This window comes from Lissotriton helveticus, chromosome 8 (assembly GCF_964261635.1).
Source record: "Lissotriton helveticus chromosome 8, aLisHel1.1, whole genome shotgun sequence".
Lineage (NCBI taxonomy): Eukaryota > Metazoa > Chordata > Amphibia > Caudata > Salamandridae > Lissotriton > Lissotriton helveticus.
This window is the reverse complement of record NC_136069.1, coordinates 467,834,266-467,858,489: the sequence shown is the minus strand read 5'-3', so window position 1 is coordinate 467,858,489 and position 24,224 is coordinate 467,834,266.

Sequence of the window (24,224 nt, the reverse complement as noted above, 5' to 3'; positions counted from 1 at the left end):
ACTGCAGATATGAGAACAATAATGCTACTAGAGTTGTACAAATATTTTAATTTACTCCTACCAGGAACTTGGAGCCCCAATGTAAGCTGGCGGATATCCTATCATTTGTTCTTTCCTAAAAAAGAAAAGATAGTGCACAACAACAAGCAATAAAAATACTGCATGATGGTATCTCGAAACCAAAAGAAATGACACAACAACACAAGCAAGGCGAAAAAAGATTCGCCACACGGGAGACAGAAATTCTCCTGGTCATATCAAATTACATTTAATAATGAACCATTAGTTGTAAAGCATAACTTACCCAGCGTTTTGTGGAAAGTTACCTCACCTCGCCCGGCACCCGCTCGGGGAGAAGGAGGCCCCGCTCTGTTAGGGTGGAAAGGAGGAATAGAACAAAAAACCTCAGAGACTTTTTAGAGGTATGTAGATGTCTTAATCACCCCTTCACATTACTCTCCTAACTAAGCACCAGTTGTTCTGAAGGAGACTTAAAAATAGGCATTGACCAAGCATGGAAAGACAAACTGAATGACAAGAAACTGATAGACTACAATGAGCAGTTCAAGAAGGAGATTGAAGGCTATCTCAGAAAAGAGCACCTAATCATAATTATGCTAGGCTCTAATGAAAGGTAGACTGGTTAGAAGGACTGGCATGTGAAAAGATAAAGAAAAGCAAGGGCTTCGCTATTCCTACAATTCAAAGCTTAGATCACAGCCTAAAACCACCAGGGAGCCTACCTGTCCGTCGGTGCCTCTGGGTCAGCGTCCGAGTGGGAGTGGAGGTAAATGCTCCCTGCTCGCGCGTCTATTTAAGCGCTCTCATAATTGCTTGATTGGATTCAGCTGTGCTTCCGAGGCAGGTCTCGATTAGACCACTACTTAGAAACCATTGCGCAGGATCGAGATGGAGACGTTAGTTATAGAGATGCGCATGCGCGAGTAATGTTAATAGCAACGCATGCGCGATCCAGAGACACTGGTCAGTGGCGCATGCGCGTTAAAGCGAAAAGACTATAGTGGCGCCGATACCAGGAAATAGGCATCCGAGCAGGCACCCAACATGTATATTGGCGGATCTAAAATGAAAACACCGCATTATTACCCATGGCCTGATATCATTAATATTACACTTCAAATATGCAAAAAAAACGATTGGTAATAATTTGAGAAAAAGAGGGCGCCCAACACAGCCAAGTGAGAATAAGGTGACACACACCCATCATGAATGGAATGGCAACAGCATATAAACTTATATATATGTGTGTTGTCAGTGTATGGGTGTAAATATTACAAATATATGTAATCTACGTTGTAGAGCGAGTAGTAATGCCCTCATTTTAGAAATCGCGCCATAGTCTAGTATGGCTCTGTGGTACAGATAATCTCGTGAGGCCATAATGTACATGATACAGTGTATACGTTTATTGGACTCTACCATAGATCAATCATAAAGATGTCCATGGTATATCGTCGTTCAGGCCCTGGATGTCGCTTTTAAGATGGAAAATCCATTTCTGTTCCTTGATGAACAAGAATCTTGAGACATCACTTACATGAGGGGGAATGTACGGATGTTCTAGAATCACCCACCTCATGTCATCTGCTGAATGTTTTAGAGTAAGGAAGTGATTGGTCAGCCTAGTTGATTGTTTGTGGCACCTAATGGTGCTCTTGTGTTCACCGATTCTCAGTTTAATTTTACGGGTGGTATATCCAATGTACCTGAGGGAGCAGGGACAAGTGATCATGTAGATTACCTTGTCTGTATTACAGTTGGTATGTTTTTTAGGGACCAAGTCCTACCCGTTCCCAAATCAACTGCGTTTGTTTTGCTCGTCTGAGGGCAGACACTACATGACCCGCACGGGAAATGGCCCGAGACCGGTGGTAGATCCCATAAGATAAGAGGTCTCTCGGTATTCTGTATCCTAGGTCTCGTGTGGACCAGGGTGTCACGCAGGCTAGGTGCTCTCTTAAATGAAAACAGGGGTAAAGGAATCTTAACGTTAGTGATGTTAAGAATACCCCAGTGTTTTCGTACAGTCTTTTGGATTCTGTTAGACAAGGTGTTAAATGTACTCACAAAAGTTAACCTCTCTAGTGATGGTTTAGGAGGACGTCTTTCCACCAATGCCTCGCGATTATTGTTCGATGCACGTTTCCATGCCTTCTTCACGAGATGTTTGGGATATTGGCGTTCCTGTAATTGAGTAGAGAGAATGGTAGCGTGTTTGTGGAACAGTTCCTTAGATGAGCAATTCCTCCTCAATCGGAGGAATTGACCAACAGGGAGATTCTCCCTCAGGGAACGGGGATGATGGCTATCAAATAGCAAAAGGGAGTTCCTCGCCATAGGTTTAGTAAACAGCTCACTTTGCAGTCCCCCTGCTTCCGGAAAGATTGACAAATCCAAAAAGGAAAGCCTCTCTTGACTAAACTCAATGGTGAAGTTGAGATATTGATTTCGCTCCTTGAGCCATTGATGAAAGGACTGTATCTCAGTTTGGGAGCCTCGCCATACCACCAGGATGTCGTCTATGTATCTCTTCCATAGCACCAATTGATGGAAAAATGGATTGCTATGGTTGAGAACATAGTCCTGTTCAAATTGATGGACATAGAGGTTGGCGAGGCTCGGGGCAAAAATACTCCCCATAGACGTCCCAGAGATCTGGAGAAAAAACTGATCTTCAAATTTGAAGAAGTTCTTTCTCATGGCTATTTCAGCACATGCCAAAATAAAGTTCACAGGAGTGATACTGTCAAGATCCTCTCCAGATAAAAGATGTCTGATGGTGTCTAGAGTTTCCTGTTGAGGTATACAGGTGTAGAGAGACTCCACGTCGAAGCTGGCTAATAAGTCAGTCTCTACATTGAACTCTACACTTGGTAACAATCTAAGGACATCAGCTGTGTCCTCTAGGTATGTGGGCATTTTCTTGACGAGGGGTCTAAGGAAAAAATCCACAAACGTTGAGAGGAGTTCAAGGAGGGAGCCAATCCCTGAAATGATGGGACGTCCTGGTGGTGGTCTAGTGGCTTTGTGGATTTTCGGTAGGCAGTAGAAACCCGGTGTCACAGGGTGCTCTGTCACCAAAAACCTCGCCTCCTGGGATGTAATCCACCCTTCAGTGTGTCCCTCATCTACCAACGCTCTGATCTCAACGAGTGGTTGCGCAGTAGGATCCTCCGATAGGCGTCGATAGAATTGACGGTTGTCCAGTTGTCTTAGACATTCTTGACGGTATTGTACCATGTCCAGAACTACCGTGGCACCACCTTTATCCGCTGGTTTAATTATAATCGACGGATCCTTTGTCAGGCTAGTCACAGCCTGCCTTTCTAAATTAGAAAGGTTTTGAAATTTTCGGGTGTCGACATCTTGTAGGCCTGAAATGTCATGCCTGACATAGCGAACCACAGGATCCAAGGTGATAAACACCCCCAAGTATTTGAAACCCGCGTGTACTACCTGTATCGGGCACCCACGCGGCAAAGAGAGGAGAGTCTCCCGAGAGAACGTACACGCAGGACTTGGACCAATTGATCACAAGGCCTGAATTTTTACCGAAGGAAGTCAATACATCGAATAGCACTATTAGCAACTTCCGAGGTGACGTGAGGTACAGCAGGATGTCGTCAGCGTAGCGCGATACTCGGTCCTCAAAATCAGGGGTCCAGCGTATACCCCTCATTGACGGCTCCCACCTCAGCCAAGCCGCCAAGGGTTCCAAAGCAAGGGCAAAAAGAAGCGGAGACAACGGGCACCCCTGGCGAGTACTCCTTCCGAGAGAAAATGAGCCAGAAACACGACCATTAACAACCACCTGAGCCAAGGGGTCGTGATATAGTAGTTTCACCCAACTGATGAAAACAGGGCCAAAACCAAACTTGGCGAGGGCAGCCCAGAGATATGGCCATTCCAGCGTATCAAACGCCATTGTGGCGTCCAAAGAAGCCAAAATGGCCGATTCACGCAACGAGGATGCTCTCGCAATGGCACCATGTGGACGCCGAAGGTTCAGTGCCGTGTTTCGGTGCGGAATGAATCCGGACTGATCCGATGGATCAGGTCGCAGACAACAGTTATCAAGCGATTCACCAGCACTTTTGCGAGGATCTTAGGCTCGGCGTTTAAGAGCGAGATGGGCCTGTACGACGCGCAGCAATCCCGTGGCTTCCCCTCCTTGTGAATCACGACGATAGACGCAAGTCGTTGATCGAAAGGGAGGGTACCTGCATCTAGCGATTCTAAAAACATCGAGCGAAGATGCGGTGCTATTTGATCTGGGCGTAGCTTATAAAGTTCGATGGGAAGTCCATTCGGACCCGTGGCCTTTCCCGATCTCACAGAGCGGACTGCGGTCGCGACCTCCTCAACAGAGAGTGTTGCGTCCATCAGCTCCCTTTCCAGATCCGACAAGCAGGGCAAAGCAATGTCTCTCAGAAGCAGATGCAAGTCCTGTTCCGGTCTGTCCGATACTGGGGAGTACATGGTTTGGAAATACTCAGAAAAACACTCCACAATCTCAACCGGGTCAGTCACTCTCACTCCATCCGCTCTCTCAATCAAAGGAACCACACGACTAGCCCTCTCCTTCTTGTCCAACCAAGCTATCAACTTTCCGGCCTTATCACCCACGTCATACAAACGGCCTTGCTGCTCTCTACTCATCACCTTGGCGGCATCAGTGACCAATGCTCTATAGTCAGTTTGTTTGAGGCTGAGAAGGTGCAACCTGTCCTGGGTAACATCAGATTCCAGCTCTCTTTCTATGTCTGATATCTCAGTTTCAAGTCGGACCACTGCCTCGCACTTACATTTCTTAGCGTTAATAATTAACGATAAGGCGTGGCCGCGGATGACCGTCTTATAGGCTTCGCATAGCGAGACAGACGATGACACAGACCCCACATTATCCACAAAATAATGGTTGAGTGATTTAATCAATTCCGTGCGGATCTTAGGGTCACGGAGATACCAAGGGTTGATCGGGGCTACCCGGCCCTCAGTTCCCGGTCCCGTTTCCATTACGAGCCATAAGGGGGAGTGATCTGAAATACCCCTAGCCAAATGTCTGATCTCCTTAACAAGTGGGGCCTGTGTTGCGGGCATCAGGATATAGTCAAGTCTCGAGAGACTACCGTGTGCACCAGAGTGAAAGGTGTATTGTAATTGTCCAGGGTGTAGCAGCCTCCAGCAATCTATCAATCCCAGAGTGTCAAGGAAGCCACCCAGCCAGGACTGGGACCTCCCAAGATCCCTAGGTGGGTAGCGATCGATATTGCCAGAGACCACCGAGTTAAAATCGCCGCCCACCACAAGGATGCCTTCTGGGAGCCCCAGTATCACCCTCCCCAAGTCAGCAAAGGTCGTAGTCTGAAGGCCAGGCGGAACATAAACGGAGAGCAAAGTGATGACTTTCCCCTCCCATCGTCCAGTAATGGCGGCATATCGCCCCCTGTCGTCAAGAGTGACGGCATCGATCTCAAGGGGGAGGGAGACTCTGACCAAGATACCCACCCCCCTAGAGCCAGTGGTGAAGCCGGAGTGTGCCAGGAGACGGTAGCCCCTACGATTCATGGCATGGCATGTATTTCCTATTAGATGTGTCTCTTGCAACAGCACAACATCAGGGGAGAGATGTCTCAAGAGTTGTAACACCACACCACGTTTTATCCTGTCCCCCAACCCGTTAACATTCCAACACAGCAATTGTATCCCCCTACCCCCCATCCCGAACGTAGTCGCAGCATCCACCCCACATTAGTAGCGACAGCCAAGTACAAAAGTCCATCAATATAGTGCCTTGAAGTGAACCAAACAATAACAACTTCCCCCCCTCCTCCCACCAACCTACCCTCGAAACAAGACCCCCCACCCTGCACCCCTGCGTCAGACTCAAAGGCCCCCCCAACTTGCAGTGTGCCTGTCGCCCTAGCAAATAACTAATCTACGAAAAGAAACCCCACAGGAGGAAGAGACCCACTCCCTCCGCCACCCCTGGAGAACCACCTCAATTAAAGCAAGTTAAAGGATCCGCAAACCATGCCGAAGGATCTATATGTAGTCCAGCGAACCAAGTCCCATTACTATTCCTGTTCCATCAGTCCACCCCCGGCTCCACCGGAGTGTTCAGGGTGTTCCTGCTGCCTGGGCAGTGTGTCGAGCCAGTCACTAGCAGCCTCAGGGTGATCAAAGAAGAACATCCGATCTCCATGTTCCACACGTAGCCGAGCTGGAAATAGCATTGCGTATTTCATGTCCCTGTCTCTCAATCGTCTCTTCACTCCCTGAAACCCCATCCTCTGCTTCTGCACCAACTGAGTGAAGTCGGGGTAGAAACTCACCGTCGTATTCTCAAATTTCGTGGGGCCACCCAAGCACGATGCCTGCAGGATAGCGTCCCGATCACGGAAATGAAATATCCTGGTGATTATGGGCCGCGGGGTAGCACCCAGCTTAGGTTTACCACCCGGCACTCTGTGAGCCCGCTCCACCGCAAAGAATTTACTCAGGCCTTTGGGTGCGAGATGATTGACGATGAGGTCCTCCACGATGAGGTCAACATTTAAGTTGTCTGAATTCTCAGGGACACCCACAATACGGACGTTGTTCCGCCTAGCACGACTTTCAAAATCCTCCAAACGACGGGAGAAGGAGTCATTAGAGGACCGTAGATCGCGGACCTCCGTTTGTAGATCGGAGACATCCGTCGTGAGGCTAGAAGTCTTCAAGTCCAGGGATTTAACTTTTTCGTTCATTTTAGCTAAAACCGCTCTGATCAAGTTGACATCAATCGCCACTGTATCCAGTTTTTGCGCCAGGGTTTCATACTGCACACCGATTGAGGTCTTCATACTCGCAATGGCGCCCATAACATCGTGCAGAGTCGGGTCTTCGTCCGCCGTAGGGTCATCGCCCTTGTCCGCCGGAGGCTTGCCCGTTCCACCGGGGGATCCCTTAGGATGGGTGTATCGGTCCATGACATTAGATTGTATGGAGCCCCCACGGTGAACAGTCTTGGTCTTTCGCTTTTCAACCTCGGGCTTGCCGGCCATTTTGGAAGCTGCGCCCCCGAGGGGACCCTGAGATCTGGTGAAAATGGCTACGTCAAAAACACCCACAGATGCTCAACCAAAGGAAAGTGTGTTCCACGTCACACACCGAGCGGTGATTTACAGTCTCGGCCCTGAAGTGGGACCTCGAAGTGAAGCAGTCCTTGGGCAGCGGGGTCAAATCCGCTGCGTAGAAGGGTCCGGGCCAAAAGCGAAACCGAAAGCCAAGTCCAGGGTCGAAAGTAGGATCAGGGAAGCCGCTGTTGTTCAATTACCGTCCAGGCAGATCATCAACTCGAGCCTGGGGCAGATCCGTGGAGCAGGCCAGGAAAGTTCAGATTGTCATAAAATCGGTTCCCTCGGACCAAATCAATTTTTGAAAGCAACTATCATATCAGTTGGGTTGCATCTTCAATGAGCCGTCGTCATAACCAGGATTATAGTCAGGATAAGTGCGGGAGGTGGCGAAGGTCCGGAAGCCCTGTGCTCACGCGACCATCCCGGTTGCGCGCGAAGCTCCTCCCCCTCTTTCACCAGTTTTAAATTGGAGTCAATGCCCAAGATCATCAGGGTAGGGGATAGATCAATCCTGTGACCTAACAGCCCCTCCCAAAATGTTTCAATCTCATTCTTTACTGGGGTCAGGAGGCTACAGTTGGAAAACATATGCAATAGATCTGCTTGTCCATCCCCACATCTTGGACACTTATCATCGTCCCTGACCCCCCCATGCAAATAATTTCGCAGAGGTGTAGTACACATTGAACACCGTTTTGTAATGCTGGGCTCTTAGGTTTTGTGGCTCTAAAGATCCTTTTATTCAGTAATAAGGCCAAGTCGACATCAACGTCTGGATTTCCCAATTTTCTAGACCAGGCTACCTCCGTCTTATCAACATCATCTTGGATCTCTAAGATAAGGATGTTATAAAGAGTCTTAATTTTTTTACAGCCTCTAGTCAATGCCTGCAGAAGGGGGCTATTGTCGGGGGGTGGCGGTTTTGGTCTGAGTGCCTTTAAGGAGCGGGTCAATTGAACGTATACCAACCAATGGTTACCTGGAATCCCAAATCTATTTTGTAGGGCATCAAAGCTTACAATCCCTTCTCCATCCATTAGTTCCCACAGAGTCTTAATGCCCAATCCCCTCCAAACTTTAAAGGTCCTATCTGCTCCTATCCCTGAAAGGAGGCTCGATTTATAAATATGTAGGTATGGGTTAACCTTAGGGATGTTACACAACTTTCCACAGGCCTTCCACACCCGCCAGACACCGTCAACAATCTTATATCTAGCTTTCTTGTAAAATCTGCGGTCAACTTCACATAACAATAATCCCAACGCCTTCCTTCCTAACAGCAACTCAAATATAGAAGGGGGCCGCTGAGCTTCGGGGCTTGAATCATTGTACAAAGCCTCTGACTGGAAGAGCACAGTCATTTGAGTCAAAAGGCATGTCCAATGATACAGTCTTAAATTAGGCAGAGCCAGTCCCCCCTTTCCTTTGGGAGAGACATCAGATTTGTAGACCGCCTTACCTTCCCAAATTGCCAAATAAATTTAATAAAAACAGATTCTAAATTCTTAATTATTTTCTCCTCCAGGAATAGTGGTATAGCCCGAAAGAGATATACAGCCTGATTCATGTACGGGCCGTTTTGCGTGGCCCTAATAGCGAATCATAGCGACTCGCTATTGAGGACACGCAAAACGGCATTCATGTAGGAATTGCTAAATCAATAGCGATTCCTACATGTTCTCTATTTGCGAGTAGCAATTTGCTACTCGCAAAAAAAGGAATAACTCCCCATTCATTCCTATGGGCCAAAAGGCCCATAGGAATGAATGGGGAGTATCCCTCATTTGCGAGTAGCAATTTGCTACTCGCAAATCAGATAGCGATTTTAAGGGTGCCAGGGGTGTCCAAAGGACACCCTGTAGCACCCCTAAAATGCACAATTGAACAGGTGTTGCGCACACACATGTCCAAAGGACATGTGTGTGTGCAACATGCAACTTAGAAAAATGCTTTTAAAAGCATTTTTCTGAGTTTTTGCTATTTACCGAGAGGTCTGACCTCTCGGTAAATAGCGGCCCAAAAGTGCTAAATCGCAATTTCTTTTTGTGTCATGAATAGCATTTGAGGAATCTCTATTAGAGATTCCTTAAATGCCATTCCTCGCAAATATGGCAATTCTTAAATAGCGATTTTTGCATTTGGGATGATGAATACCAAATGCAAAAATCGCACTCGCAAAGGACCAGATTCTCAGAATCTGGCCCTTTTGCGAGCGCTTTTAGCTACATGAATCAGGCTGATAGTAACTTGGGGAACATCGTCATCTTGACAGCATTCTGATTTGGACCTTGTAATAGCTAATCGTCCAAGTCTGCATCAAAACTCCCTCCATCCGACCTATGTGGGCAGAGGTCACCAAACGACAGTCGATTACATCTTCTTGTCTCCTGGATTGCTAGATATAGCTAAAGCTTTCCAGGTCATTGTCAACTCACTGAGTGACCATTTTGCGCTGAGGATGGATCTCTATCTAACTGAGTATAAGCCCCAAATTATAGCAATAGCAAAAACTCTTGCCCAGAATAAGCTAGAGCTAGGAAAACAGAATGGCTACACAATAAAATGGGGAAAAATCAATCCAAATGAAATCACAAAAAAACGGGTTGACGCGGCTTATCTCAATATAATTAAATGCTTGGATCTTTCGGTAAACCACGAAGAAGTCCTAAATAATTTTAGACAAATTTTAGAGAAAATCAAGGGACTACTCACTGTAAAACCAATGCCCAAGAATCCTACTAAAAAAGGGTGGTTCAATCACAGCTGCACCATAGCCCTTTCCAAATTAAAACTCGCCCTACATAATAAACCCAGAGACGCGGGGCAGATCCAACTCCTCAGGCGCCAATACACTAGGGAACGCAAGCTAAGAACCCAAGAATTGAAACAGAAACTCTGGGAAGACCTGCATACGAGCGCCGTCTCAAAAAATAGCGAGGCCTTTTGGCGAACTGTTAGATCCCCCTATCTTACTGATACTAATAGTCCTAAGATTGAAGTGGCCATAGACGAGGAAACATGGGTGGCCCACTTCACTAATATTTTTAAACACACTTCAACCATAGGTGGGTCTGTTAACATACTTCCAAAAGTACAATACCCAATTCCGCTGCTTTTTGACATACCCGATTTATTAGTGGCCCTGGAAAAAAGCAAAACTGGGAAAGCCCCAGGCCCAGATGGGGTCCCAGTGGACCTATTTAAACACAACATGGACCTCTGGGCCCCTATTCTTACCAGAGTGTGTACAGCCGCCGCAAAAGTGGGAGTGCTAAATTCCTGGACTAAGTCTATAATGGTCCCCATTTTTAAAAAAGGGGATCGCCAGGATGTGAAATGCTATCGCCCCATCTCATTGTTGGACTCGCTCGGCAAGGTTGTTGGGAGAGTAATCCTTGAGCGACTTCAGCAATGGGGTGAGGAGAGAGGCATTATCTCCGATCTCCAGTTTGGGTTTCAAGAGGGGTTCGGAACGGTAGAGCAGGCCCTTAACCTCAGTTTGATTATGGGTAAATATATACAGGCAAAGAAGAATATGGTCTATATGGTCTACGTAGACCTGTCCGCAGCTTTTGATTGCGTTTCGCATTCAAAACTGTGGACGGTCTTAAGGCAAATGGGAGTGGATTCCCCCCTTTTAGATTTTCTGAGGGAACTCTATTCTAGAGCCTCGGCAAGAGTGCGCTTTGGCCTGAACGGAGAGCTGACGGCATCTTTTGGAGTAGAGCGTGGAGTCAGGCAAGGGTGTGTCCTGGCCCCCTTTCTTTTCTCATTGTACACCAATGGCCTGGAGCCAGAGATGTTGAGGGGGGCCAAGGACCTCCCACGTGTAAAACAGCGCCTGATTCCCGCTCTGCTCTACGCGGATGATGCAGTCATCCTCGCGCGCACACCGCGCGAACTCCAGAATTCTCTGAATAGATATACGACTTTTATGGGTGGTCTGGATCTACAAGTGAACGTCAAAAAAACATTTGTCATGATTTCAGGTACTGGGAAAAAAGGAGTAAAAGACATCTATCTCGACACCCAAAAACTCGAGGTAACTGCCCAGTACCCATATCTTGGAATCATGATAGAAGAAAGACTGACATGGAAGCCAGCAGTAGAGACAAGATGCCATTTGTTCAGAAGATCCATGGCGGCACTGATGAGCTTCTCCCAGAGATCGGGGAGGAGGGCACCAGTGGAGCTATTGAAAATCTATAGTGCCAAGTGCCAGGCCATTGCCCTGTACGGAGCGGGAGTCTGGGGACACACGGATACCACTGCCCTTCAGCTAGCAGAAAACACTTTCCTAAGATTTCTTTTAGCCACCCCGAGAGGCACTTCAACCTATGCCTCTCACTTGGAACTAGGAATTCCCTACCTAGAGGATCTGCTCAAGATTCAACCATTGATGCTGTGGCGGCGCATTTGGACTTCTGTCAAAAATGCACTGACACATTCAATTGTAGCTGATACAATGGCTCTTGACCAGTCCTCAAAAGTAAAGTGGCACTGCTACATTAGAAATTTCTTTAAAGACCTTGGCCTTGAGAAATATTATTTCCAACCAGAGTCCATAGTTGACCTCCCGAAGAGAGATCTAAAGCAACAAGCCCTCTGTCATTTAGAGACATTGAGATTGATCTCCGAGTCGTCAAAACCTTCGGTTCTCCATGCGAACCTGGTTCAGACAACTTACGGCATTCAGCCGTATCTAACCCTTCAGGTCACAACACATGAGAGAATGCTGATGACAAGATTCAGATTGGATACTTTTTTTAGACTGGTTGCTTTCCCCACGAATAACAGCTGGGACTCAAGTCTTCCCTTATGTCCCTGTGAAGGGGAATCTAACCAGTCTAATATACATGTTATCATGTTTTGTAAATTCCATCACCCACACAGGAAAATCTGGCTAATACCAATACTGAGGCATTGGGGCCTTAGACAATGTCGGCCTGCATTTCTTCGCCTCCAAATGCTGGAATCTGAATCCGTCTGTTACATTGTCCTTAATTTCTTAAAATGTATTATGAAGCATAGGAAAAACCTGTAAAAAGCACCTTGGAATTTTATCTCGACGAACTGAAATGCTTTGACATTTTTCTTTTAAAGTTATAAAATTGTCTTCGAACGAATTTCTTTGGAACCTATTTTTGTAATTTGTATTTCTGTGCAAATATGTAAATTGTACTTTTTAATGTTCCTTTTATGGTTTTCCTCTGTGAAAAGCCGAATAAAGAAATTTATTATTATTGACAGCATTCACCCTCCCAATCAATGAGAGATGTAGCCCGTCTAACCTTCTCAGATCGGTCTCTATTGATTTAATGAGCGATATATAATTTTCTTCCACTATTTTATCTACTGAGGCATTAATTTTCACCCCTAGATATATAGCTGCGTCCACAAATCTCGAATCTGATTTAACTATGTTTTTCGTGCAGATAATCTGGGTCTTTGCTTCATTTAATAAATACCCAGACCTAGCACCAAATTGTTTTGTCAGCTCAGACAGGACAACCATCGCCGGCTGGGGGTTAGTTGAGAATACCGCGAGATCATCCGCGTACGCTAGAATTTTATTTTCGTACCCATTAAAAACCACAGGTCTTAACCTTGGAAAGCCTAATATAGCCTGGATAAGAGGGTCAATATAAAGAGAGAAAAGGATCGGGGAGCACGGGCACCCTTGACACGTTCCTCTCTTTATAGAGATCAGATCCAATTTTTCGCCCATGACCGTGACTCTAGCAACAGGATCTAAATACATCGCCCTAAGTGCTCTAATAATTTTCTGCCCAAACCCTCTTCCTGCCAATATACCCCAGAGAAAGCTCCAGACCACACGGTCGAACGCTTTCTCTGCGTCGAGCAGGATCATGGCCATCTCGTCTCCCGTGGCAACATGGGCGTCAAATAGAGCTATTGCCCTGCTGGTATGATCCGTCGTGCCACGCCCGGGGACAAACCCATGCTGCCATGGGGAGACGGGACCGCCAATAATCCTGCCCAACCTCACCGCCCAGATTTTAGAATACAGCTTGGTGTCAGAGTTGATCAGTGAGATTGGTCGGTACGACCCCGGGTTCTCACTAGGTTTCCCTTTTTTGTGGAATATTATGATGTTCGTCTCTTTCCACGACTCCGGAGTCAGCCCAGTACACACTATCCCATTAAAAAGGTCTGCTAACAATACGATGATTTCTGGTTCGATACGCTTATATACCTCCAAAGGGATGCCGTCTGGGCCGGCGGCCTTCCCTGAGGCTAACTCCTGGAGGGCAACCTTGATCTCCGTTTCAGTAATGTCCCTATCGAGTTCTTCTTGAAGTGACACATCCAAGCGCGGTCCTATATCGCCAATATTATCCAGCTGTCCTCCGTCCCTAACCTCCTCGTCATACAATCTCTGGTAGAAGTCTCTAAAGACATGTAAGATCTCCTTAGCTTCTGTATATTCCTTACCATTTTCAACTATCTTTGTAATTTCATTTTTAGACTTCTCTTGCCTTAGACGGAGAGCCATGGCTCTACCGGCATGTTCTCCCGTTTCATACCGGTTAGTTCTTATAACCTGATATTCCCCAATCGCCTTCTGAGTTACCACTTTGTGTAAATCTGCTTTGATGGCCAGGAGCGCATTATGACTATTGCTACCATCTCCGCCCGAAGCGATAACCTTGACATGCTCTTCTTCAATGGTTGCTAGCCTCTCCAATAGTTGCAGTTCCTCCATCCTATCTTCTTTCCTCATTTTAGCTGAAAAGCTGATTGTTTCGCCTCTCAGGGCCGCTTTAAAAGACTCCCATACTATGTTACGGGATGAACTGTATCGATTAGCGGCAAAAAAATCATCAGTCCAACTCTTAATGTGGGCAACAAATCTAGAATCTTCCAATAATCTCCTCTCAAAGGACCAAGAGGACCTTACTCTTTCACCACAGGCCCTTTGATATGTAATTACTAAAGGATTGTGATCCGAGAGTACCCTCGGTAGCCTATCTATGGCAACTCTATTGATTTCCGGGGTAGAGATAAACAGATAATCAAGCTTGGAGTGCTTCTGAGCCGGGTTTGAAAAATAGGTAAAACCAGGGTTTTGGGGCTCCTTGATACCCCAAACATCAACTAAGCCTAGTGAGCCCATAAGTGCCTTTATCGCCCCAAAGACCCGTGGTTTCCGTCCGACGTATTTTACACTATCAACCCAGTTGGCTGAGTTATATAAATCACCACATACTATTAAAGGTGCCAGCCAACCAACTAATTCAATCTCCAAAAAATCTTAAATCTCTGCGTCATCACCAATAGAGCCATAGACTACGCACAGAGTAAAACCCATTTCCAACTCTGCGATAGCCCATCTACCACAGCTATCTACCTTCACCCTTTTGACACCTCCCAAAGACTTCCTTACTAATATGGCGACCCCCCTGATTGTTGAAGATTGTGAAGAACAAGCAACCAACTCAAACCTATTTAAAAACAAAAGGTTCCCCTTAGCCCAAGGAAGATGAGTCTCCTGGAGACAAAGAACATCGATCCTATTAAATTTAACAAAATAGGCCAGTCTTTGTCTCTTCCTCCAGTCGTGTAGCCCCCCCACGTTTACTGTACAGATTCTAATGCCTGTCATCCTGACAATTGGTTTGACGATCCATCATGCCCTGCGCCTTAAGCCTGTTAATTTTTATTGAATGCTCCTTTCGTCCGAATAGGACAGCAACTACAATGATGCACTTTATCCTTACATTTTCTATTTTCACCCTTCCACACCCCCCCCGCACCCACCTCCCCCCCACACCCCCACCCTACCCCCCTACTCACCAGCCCCCCTCCCCCCACCCCTCACTCTGTGAGGCGCACAGATCTGGTCTGTGCATGTGATGGACGTGCAGTGATTACGGTGAGGACAACAAAAGAAAACTCTTAACACCTAAAAATAAGCCCATACAAAGAGAAAATGCTAAGAAGCGAAATATCCACGCACCCGGAACCCCTAACCAAGGAACCTATAACTTCACCAGCTTATAACTTACAGAATAACCCCCAAAAGATAGGTCTTTTTGTTTAGGGCTATTTGCCCAAGCTATCTAGATACTCCTTGGCCTTAATTTCTGAGGAGAAGTACATTGTTTTCCCTTCATTCATGATTTTTAACTGTGCTGGATTTATTAAATAGGCTTGAAGTTTCCTGTCCTGAAAAGGCTTTATCAGCCCCCTAAGACGCCAGCGTCTTTCCACAGTCACGTGGCAGAAGTCCGGGCGAACGAAAAACGACACCCCATCACAATTTCTCCTGGCATCCGGTCTTGCCCTCTCTGCAATCGCCTGTCGTAGAACAAAGTTGCCAAGAAATATCAACACCGCCCTGGGTTTGTCCCCTTCCTTAGTATTCCTTCTTATTTTAAAGGGAGTACGGTGCACTCTTTGTAGCTCATTTGGCCAGTCCCAACTGGACAGCTCGGGAAAGGCTTGCTGAAACAGCTTGATAATATATGCCCTGATGTCTGATCCTTCGGCCCCCTCCGGAATTCCCAGGACTCTCAGGTTGTTTCTTCGAAGCCTATTTTCCATCTCCTCCAGCTTCCCCTGTATATCGGTCACCTGGGAACATTGAGCATCGACCTTAGACACAGCCTCAGCCAACTCGGCTTCTGTTGCCACCACCCGCTCTTCCAAATTTGACACTCTATCCCCCGTGGTGGCACAAGCCTTAGAGAGTTTCCGCACCACTCCCTGCATTTTCCTCATCACTGCCTGTGATTTCTGACTGTCTTGGCGCGTTTCTTCTCTATGTGCTAGGATCTCTTGATGTATCGTCTCAAGCAGGGACATTTGTGCTTGTTCCATCAGAGGGCTACCTTGGAGGGGCTGGGCAGAGGAGTGGTCCAGGGTTAGTCCCTGTTGCACCTGCGCTTGACCCCGGACAGCCGTTTTAGATTTCATGGCGGTAGCCGGCAGATCACTCTCGGGGTCGCTATCTGACTCCACATATGAGCTATGTTCCTCGTCCTCTTCAGACCCCTCTGCCCCACCATCAGAGACAGAAAAGAAGGCTTCACTCGGGGCACTCTCTTTTTCGCCAACAGCTCCGACTGTTGCCCCGTCTATTGCTGCTTCTATTTCAGCTACTGGGAGCTCTAATGAGCCAGTTAATTCCACTTCTACAGCGATAATGTCCTCCCCAGCACTTTTGGCCAGAGAATGCGAGACAGTCACAGGCTGCTCCACCCCTGGGAGGGACAAAATGGTCTCTGGGTTCTCCTTGCCCATGGCTGCGGGATTTACAGCCTCCACTATGCTGTCACCTACCCCCGGGACTGCTACTCCGGGTGCTTGAGCCAAGGAGGGTACAGAGTGAATACCCGATTCATGTGCTGCATCTGTGGCATTACCCTCACCCAAGTCCTTGGGCCCTTTCTCCTTACCCACTTTCACAAGCATGTCCAATACGGAGGCGGTGGCCAACCGAGTCTTTGGGGCACCTTGTTGCCTCTTCTTTAGCTGGTCCAGCAGGGGTTGTTCTTCCCCCCGTATAGCGTCTGAAGCCTCAGTCTCGATTTCCTCTCGTGGGGCTTCTTTTCTAGCATTGTCAGTTTTTGAGCCAAGGTTCTGTTTGGGGGCCATCTCCCACTGTAACCGCCTCTTTTGCCGATACCCGGGCCGGCTGTGATCCCCGGCAGGATCCGTGCACAGCTTAGACTCACTGCACCGGCTCCGTCGGCTCCGCGTCAGGCTCCGTGTCAGGCTCCGCCCTCCCCCCGAAGCGTAGCTTCCTCGGCTGGGAACGAAAGCCTCCAGAGCCTGCACCACTGCCCTCTGCAGCAGCTTCGCTGATCCGTAACGAGTGAGAGCCGTTAACATTGCTTTTCGGCTTTTCCACGATGTGCGGGTGCTTTCCTTTCCGCAGGTAAGCCACTCGGCCGACTCCTCAGCTCCTCGGCACGTGCTAAACCATCCTAGGGCTTCAACTATGCAGCGTCCTCACCGCAGCTCTGCACCGGCCACTCAAGCGGCCGCCATCTACTCCCACTGTAGGTATCAATGCACTCAAAATATCAGCTACTATTTCACCAACACTTTCTCTTTTATTACGTACTAATTCATTAGTCCTTTCAGTGCTTCCAGTGATTTTCCCCACATGGTATATCTTTGGGAAGACAATACCAAAGTAACAGCTTCCATACCAATGGTCTGGTAATTTGAAATAAGCCTTGTTTCCACATATATAATAAATTCCAGGAAACACAGGTTCTGACCCATCTTTGAAACCCCAACCCCCAATTACCTTGTAATTGTGTTCGCATTTACTGGAACCAATAAATATATTGTTATAATAACTGGTTCTTTCTCTTTGAAGACAAAGTTTCCCCTCTTTTCGAAATCCAGCAACATAGCAGCATTAGTCCCACCATTTCAGCCCATTTAGGGGTTTTCTGATTCTTGTCTTTTGCTTTCTTTTGGAAACTTTCCCTTCTTTTCTCTACCATATTCAGAAACATTTTCTCTTTTTCGTGTAATGAACAGGTCAAGTTATCCTTGTGTGCATCATCTATATTTATTTTACCTACAGTTAGAAAATATTCACTCATGTATTTTGCTACATCTCTAGTTGTATGTACAGGGTTCAGGTTTCTTCGCACGGGAAGTTCAGAAAATATCACATCAAAATTTGAGTAATAATACTGTAAAGGTCCTCTTCTATAAAATAAACTAGTTAGAATACTACAGGAAATTCCATAGGTTAGTGGCAAATGGTGGTGTGTCACACCTTCAGCTACCGAGGTAGGCAGCTTCATGCAGACATAACAGTCATCTATTTCAATAGCTTCTACATAATGTACTAACAGGTTTGCAAAAACATTTAAATGAGTTTTGTTCTTAATTCTATTATAATGTAGTCCTTCCTCATCTGGTGCTTCTCAGTCTACCTTTGTTTGCTTAAGGCTAAGTGCCTTTTCTGGTGCATCTCCTCTTTGTGGTGTATTTCTAGTCTGTAATTCTTCAGTGTCTTTTGGCAATTGATTAGTAGGGTACAGGTTTGTGTCTTTACTCATCATAGTAGGAATAGCTATTGTTAGTCCTATTCAAAGTATAAGTACTATTGCTACACTACATAAACATACTTCTCAGCATGTTTTACGACAACCTCGACCCGGTCTCCCATTCACAGGGGAATCAGACATTTTGACTCAAAAGAAGCTTCAACCCCTCTTTGTAACTCTGCACAGCTTGCTTACTCGGGCAACTTTCGGCTTGGTTTTGCTTCTTCGTGGGTCTGGTCAGTAATCAATTCTTCATCACTTTCATCACTTATTTCCAGGTTTTCAAAGTCTTCCAATACAAAATAAGTCCACTCAGGACTCTGATATTTGTTATTCAGTCTTTTTATACGGGCACTCCTTCTCTTGGTTTTTATCACAGCTGGATCAGTTTGACTTGAGACTTCATTTATCTGCTCAGGTTCTTCGTTTATTGTCTTTAGTCGCAGTCTCAGTCTCTTTACAAATCTAGGTACCGCATCTCCTTTTCTGAGTCTTTTAACTGGCACTGTCTCTTGGCTTTCTTCGAACCCTCTTTTATTTTCGTTCAGTTGTGGCACATTTGTTTCAAGATCGTCTTCTGTATTTCTCCCTAACTGACTAGGTCCAGGTCTTATATCAGTTTCTTCTGCCTGGTCTCTAAACTGGCCTTGTTCAGGTATATGCTGGATTTGGCTTTGTTCTGTTTCGTTTTCTTCTTCCTGAACACAATTGTCTAGTCCTATCTGGTCCTGTTCAAGCTCTTCGAACTTTTGATTTTCTTCCGCTTGAACCTCTGCCCTAATTTCTACCTGTCCCTCTTCTGGCTCAGGAGCTCTTGGAGGAGTGTCAATTGCCTGTTCTTTCCCTATCTGGTCCTCCTCAGTATCAGATTTGATTTGGATTTCGATGATCTGAGTATCTTCCTCTACACCTGTCTCGTCCTCACTATCCCACTGTCTATCTAAATAGGTTTGTCTTCTTGTTCTCACAGGATCTATAGTCAGGTCGATTATTGGGACCCAATCATCTTGACTGGAGCTCGGTTGTTCTTCTTCAGCTATTTCAGGACCGATATCTTGGGACCCCTCTGCTGCACAACCTTCAGCCTCAGATTCTTCAGGGTCAGTCACTTTCTTCGTATGGCTGGCATGGATCCACCGTGGTACCCCTGCACATTTCACAGCTGTGGTGGTAACCAGTATTACTTGTCGTGGTGTTCCCCACCTTGGTGCAAGGCAACTTTTCCGAGTATGTTTCTTTATTACAACCCAATCACCTGGGTTCAGGTCATGTGCTGGAGTTGTTGGTCTGGCGACAGCGTCTTCCCCAAACTGGTGAGAGATAGAACGCACTTGGTCAGCCAGTTCTTTGTAGTATTCTAGTACCAAATCATCAGATATGCTTCTCAGTTTGTATCCTGGCACCCATGCTTGCCGCATTGCTCTTCCCATCAGTATCTCATGGGGACTCAAGCCCGTGTTCCGGTCTGGAATACTTCTAAGTCCCATCAAAACAAGGGGCAAAGCATCTGGCTATTCCATTTGAGTAGATTCACACATCTTCCCAATCTTGATTTGATATTGCCATTCAGTTGTTCTACCACTCCAGAAGCCTCTGGGCGATATGCACAGTGTAATTTTTGCGTGATCTTAAATGCTTCACAAATCTGTTTTATCACTTTGCTATGGAAATGCTTTCCTCTGTCTGATTCAATTGTGACTGGAAATCCGTACCAAGGTATAAGTTCCCTAAGTAACAACTTGGCTACAGTGAGGCTATCATTCCTGCGTGCAGGGTAAGCTTCCACCCATTTTGAGAATAGGCAGAGAATGACAAGTATGTACTTCATCCCTCGACAAGGGGGTAACTGAATAAAGTCAAGTTGTAGTCGAATAAAAGGGCCCTCTGCCTTTCCAATCCTTCCTGGCAACACTACAGTTTTCTTTTCTGGGTTAAATTGCTGACAAACCAGACACCTTTGGCAGAGTGATTCTGCTACGTTTCTGAATTTTGAGTTGAACCATGCCTGTCTGAATATGCGTATCATTGCATCTCTTCCCAAATATGTGTCTCCATGTATCAACCTAGCCATAGGAGCAAGATGACAGTCTGGCAACACAGGCATACCATCAAGGTAAACAACGACACCATCTTCCACCCTCCTCTGGCAACCACATTTTTTCCAATTTTCCTTCTCTTGTGGCTCTGCTGTATCCTGTAAGTCTCTCACTTCTTCCCATGTATTCACTCCTTCTAGCATCATAAGTTGGCAGCTGTTTCCGTTTCCCCCAACCTTTTTATTAATAGCCATTTTGTATTTTGCACAATGTTGGGCTAACTGGTCAGCATATCGATTACCTGCTGTCACCTTGTCATTGCCAGATTTGTGAGCAGCACACTTAACCACAGCCAATTCTTTTGGTAACTGGATTGCTTCCAGTAAATCCTGCACATAATTTCCATTTCTGATAGGGGTGCCTGAAGAAGTCAGGAACTCCCTTTGCATCCATAATTGACCAAAGTCATGCACAACCCCATAACCATACTGGCTATCAGTATATATGGTTATTTTCGAGTTCTTCCCAAATTTACAGGCTCTTGCCAATGCAACCAATTCAGCTACTTGTGCAGACTTGACTCCATGTAAATAAGACGCTTCCACTGGACCTCCCAAAGTACACACTGAGTAGGCAGCGCTTAAGCCTCCTTCCTCATGTCTCATGCATGAGCCATCTACAAATAGTAGAGGTAGCACTATTCATACAGTGAAAAGTGTCCCCCGTGCTCCTCGCTGGTCCTTATATGAAGGTTTCCACAAATTCCACGATGAACATCAGATATTTTATCAATGCTTGTTTTTATTTATTCCATTCTTCTTGTTATATTCACAAGAAAATCATGCTTCAAAAAAGTCTTTCTGTATTCGCAAATGCACTCATTTAAATCCCAATGCATTTCGGCATAGTTGCCTTCTTCCCGGGGATAAATGTTCTGTCAATGAAGAAAGGAAACGGAATTGTGTTTGAGAAAATGTCGTAAATATGAGGTGGCATGCAGTGCTAATTAAAAAAATGGAATTGTGCCCGTGAAAAGGTAAGATAAAACGGAGTGCAAAATAATAAACGGAGGTGCTCGAGGTAACGGATACGTGTCTGACTGACTAAATTTTAAAATGACGGTGGTGGAATGTGCATCGTGAGGGAAACGTAAACGTGAGTGCCCGCGAGTTCAACATGCGGGAAACAAACGTGAAGCTAGGCGATGTGCATCTCTTGTTAAAAAGTAAAATATGCGGGTGCCGGTCAAATGAAAGGCTTACCGTGATGTGCACGCGAGCGTAGGCTGACGATACTGCATTCATGTTCCGGAATGCAGTATCGTCAGCCTACGCTCGCGGAAGCCACCGCCGGCCCGGAGGATGCGGAAAATCCTCTGCGGACCCACCAAAGACCCACCTCCACATTAGGATGGCTGGTGGGTCCTGGTTTCAGTCCGCCGCTTTTCCGCCGCGGTTGACTTACAAACGCGGCGGATAAGCTGTAACATGGCTGGCGGTGTCTATCAGACACCCCCAGCCATATTAGGATGGAGTAAAAAGTATGCTTTTCCACGGCGGCTTTTCCAGCGTGGAAAAGCATACGGACCTTCACTTCGGGGGCCCGTTGCGGGCCCCCTGGGTGAAGGAGGTGTGGGGGGTGCACATGGGGGGTACCTATGGTACCCCCCTGCATTTACGTGAACAAAGCGGCAGGCACCGCGCGGTGCCTGCCGCTTTGTGCACGCAAATGCTGTGCATGCATTTTTAACATTGCGGCGGGTGCAGCTTGAAGCTCCACCCGCCGCAATGTTAAAAATAGAGGATGTGACCGCCACCCTGGCGGTCACATCCTAATCGGTATGGAGGGACCGCCGCTGCGGACGGTCCTTCCTACTCTATGGTGGCGGACGGACTCAAGTCCGTCCGCCATCATAATCGGCCCCTAGGTGTGAGATACTGGGTTTTTGTTCCTGTCAGTAAAATTACAACTGCATGTGGAACATACACAGTTACAGGATGTCCCATAACAATGAATTCACTCTGTTCAAGACTCATGCATGTTGCAGCTACTGCTTTCAGGCATCCGGGTAATCTAGCTGCCACTAGGTCTAATGTGGAGGAAAAATATGCTACTGGACGTCTGGTTAAACCATGGATTTGGGTCAGGACTGAAAGTGCACAATTGTCTTGTGTGTCACAAAACAATGCAAACTCCTTTGAGTAGTCAGGCATTCCTAGTGCTGGAGCTGTACACAGACATTCTCGTAACTTTACAAAAGCAGTCATGCTTTCGTCATCCCATTCCACTGGATCTTTAGCTCCTTTCTTTGTCATTTTTATCAATGGTCTTGTTAGGACTGCAAATCCCACAATCCATTGCCTGCAGTATCCTACAACTCCAAGAAACATCCTGATTTCTTTCTGGGTGTTGGGCAGCTCCATGTTCCGAATTATTCTAATCCTTTCTGTGGTAACTTTCCTCACACCTCTTTCTATCTGGTGCCCCAGATATTTCACTGATGTGGTACAGAACTGTAATTTGTCTGACGACACTTTATGTCCACCTTCACCTAAATGGTTCAGTAAGGCAATGGTGTCAACAACACAGTCTTTTCTGTTTTTAGACGCCACCAAGAGGTCGTCTATATATTGCACCAGGACTGATTTTCCGGGCAATATCAGAGTTTTAAGGCATTTTTTCAGAATTTCATTAAATATTGAAGGACTTTCTGTGTACCCCCGAGGAACACAATTCCAGACGTAGACATGGCTGTTGAATTCAAATGAGAAAAGAAAATTGCTGTCTGGATGCAATGGAATCGAAAAGAATGCATGACATAGGTCAATGACGGTAAACCAGCCAGCATTCCATGGTATTTGGTATAAAATCACTGCAGGGTTTGGCACGACAGGACAGCAAGGAACAACAATCTCATTAACCTTGCGCAGGTCCTAAACGACCCTGTACTTACCATTCGGTTTCTTTATGCCAATTATGGGTGAGTTACAAGGACTGCTGAATACAAATGCCTGCTTCCAGCAATCGTTTGACTTCAATAGCAACCCCTGCTTTCACTTCTGCACTCATTTTATACTGTCGAGTATTTGGGTAGACTGCATCTTCTTTTATTGCTATTTTTATTGGGTCAACATCTGCCATTAGTCCTACATCTTTTCCAGTAAAATCCCATACCTCCGGTTTCACTGTCTGTTGGAGTTCTTCAGGTAAGTCTTGTATTGTCAGTCTTTTAATTTCTGTGTCGGGTCTAGCTAACATTAATTTGTAAATTCCGTCTTCATCTGGGGTCTGAATTTCAACGCCATTTGGAGTGCAAAAGATGGTACAGTTCATTTTGCACAACAAATCTCGTCCTAGTAGGTTCACAGGACTGGAATCACAGACAACAAATCTATGCATCTCTTTAAAATTCCCTATTTTTATTTCCATAGGTTCTGTAACTGGGGTACTAATTAGCTTATTAGAAACGCCCACTACTTGGATCGCTTCTCCTGAGAGGGGTAGGTTTGGAACGTCTGCTGTTCTCACAGTAGAATGGGTAGCACCAGTGTCCAACAGAAAGGTGACGTCATTTCCTTCAACCTTTCCTTCAATGTATGGCCCTGACTGGTCCACCGGCAAGGAGGCTCCAAGCACGCACTCCTCGTCCTCCCCCCTCAGGCACCGTCAGTAGGTATTGTCACAGAGGAATGTGTCATTTAACAAAAATTGTGAAGTTGCTGCATTTCTATCCTCCTTTCTTCCCAAACTTCGGTGTCTTCACCCTGTTGTGCTTTGCTCCTATAATTTGGCCTAGGTGCACGAGGCAACTGATTCTGTTTTACCTGCTGCTGGGTCTTCCGTGGTACCTCATTCTGCGTCTGTGGATTCAAATCATTAATTTGCACATTACCATTCTGCACAGCCTTACACTCGTCCATCCAGTGTCCCAACTTTCCGCACCCGTGGCAGGGAAATTTCTTTCTTGCCTCTTCTCTGCTCATTCTTACCCTCGGCTTTCCCCCATT